This window comes from Anarrhichthys ocellatus, unplaced genomic scaffold (assembly GCF_004355925.1).
Source record: "Anarrhichthys ocellatus isolate YVR2014 unplaced genomic scaffold, GSC_Weel_1.0 scaffold4, whole genome shotgun sequence".
Classification (NCBI taxonomy): Eukaryota; Metazoa; Chordata; class Actinopteri; order Perciformes; family Anarhichadidae; genus Anarrhichthys; species Anarrhichthys ocellatus.
This window is the reverse complement of record NW_022280034.1, coordinates 816,845-818,742: the sequence shown is the minus strand read 5'-3', so window position 1 is coordinate 818,742 and position 1,898 is coordinate 816,845. Positions and strand designations below refer to the sequence as shown.

Here is a 1,898-nt window from a genome sequence, read left to right as displayed (position 1 = left end):
TCTCTCTCTCTCTCTCTCTCTCTCTCTCTCTCTCTCTCTCTGCTGAGGAGCAGCTGATTGGACAGACGGCACATCACAGCAGCATCTCCTGTGCAGGTTGTGTAAGAGGGCACGCCCACCATGTGTCACCAGAGCGCCTACAGACGGGGGTGCACAGACTCGCTCCGTCTCCTCACGCCTCCGCTCAAGCCTTACCTAAACCCGCTCAGGCCTCACCTGAAGATGAGAGAAATATGCCTCATCACCTGCCCTCGATAAACAACACATATTATGTAATGCTAATGAGCAAAGTAACCGTAGTGAACTTGGATTAAACACTGTTGTGAATACATTCTCATGTTCTTTGTTGCTTTTGAGTGTTTCGTTGTGGTGTTTTTAAAATATGTCTTTATATGTATTTACACACTTAAAGGTCTAATGTGTAGCACTAAGGTGATCCATTAGCAGAAGTTGCATATAATATTTAGAACTACGTTTCATTTGTGTATAAGGAGCTGAAACTAAGAATTGTTGTGTGTTTTCTGTTAGCTTAGAACGAGAGGTTTACATCATGAGGAGCAGGTCCTCTTCATGGAGCGTTTCTACAGGAGCCCAGAGCGGACAAACCAAACACTGGCTCTAGAGAGGAGCAGCTGCATGTTTAGGTTACTTAGAGGCCGGTAAGGGGTTCCCGACATAAGATATAATCTATTGATGAGTATAAATTTAATTCTGAAAAGTTGTGTTTGTTGATAATTGTACTATTTAAATGTACTTTATGTTATTCTTTAGCCCGGAAAATCCAATTGAAATATTACATTTCTTTTCTTTAACAAGTGGGTCCTGACCAAGATGGCAGCATGAGAGTTTCCCCACATGAAAACACAGATGTTTTTATACAGTAAAAAGTTCAAAACAACATAAAATCATAAAAAACTGCACATAAAGAAAACTACAGACTTAACAGAAACCAGCAGATAGCATCAATCAGAGGACCAGTGAAAGAAGAAGCACATTCAGTGCTTAATCCTGTTTTTATAATCTTGCATGCTTATAAATTAATCTTGTTTAAAATGTCTCTGTAGCTGACATCAGGATGAGGGTAGAGAAGAGACTTCACTAAACACGGTGCAGGTTCTAGGAATGGCGGAATGACGGCGGAATGACGGCGTTGGCCTTGATGAAGGCCACAGACTGAAGACAACGTCAGCTCTCCTTTACACTACCGTTCACATTTTGCTGTATTTTGAACTCCCAAAACCACATTCACATCTCTGGGATTGTTTTCTCTGTTCAGCCCGTGTGTTTGCCGCAGTGAGTTGGAGTCGTGAACTTCCCTTTGCCCATTTCTCTCACTGTGAAGAGCCTCGCTAGACTGGCACCCAAACTGCATGTGCCCAGTCGGGGGTCCCATCCCATTCAGCTCAGCACATCCGATCCCATCAGTGCTGTCACGGATTACCAGCCGCACTGAAGCTCAAATCCCATCAGGAGGAGGGAAAGGCATCCGAGAGCCAACTCTACGAGGAGCAGCGCCGCAGCGGAGAGTCAGCGTGAGTTCACTAAAAGTGTGCGTTGGTGACTAATTCTGTCTTTGCTGAAATAAAGATGAAGTGAATGACGAGGAACTAATGTTTCCTCAAGTGGCCGACCGGCAGGTTGTCTGCACCACACACTGGGCTGAAGCCAATGGGATTATATTTTCATGGCACTGGCTGATGTCACCATGTGGTCATGCATTTTCTTACACAGTTGTCTTCCAGCCGGCCATAAGGATGAACTCTGAGCCACAGAACTTCTTTAATTCCTCATTCATTCAAAGCAGCACCACAAACTATAGTTTGCACCATTCAAAACATCTGACACTTCAGCCTCCCACACACACACACACACACACACACACACACACACACACACAC

General features: G+C 44.4%; 1 protein-coding gene across 9 annotated transcripts in view; it reads right to left on the bottom strand.

Moving 5' to 3' along the window:
• baiap2b (BAR/IMD domain containing adaptor protein 2b) overlaps positions 1-1,898 on the bottom strand; it is a 56,614-nt gene that overhangs the window by 16,429 nt on the left and 38,287 nt on the right. The gene's annotated exons all lie outside the window — the stretch shown is intronic.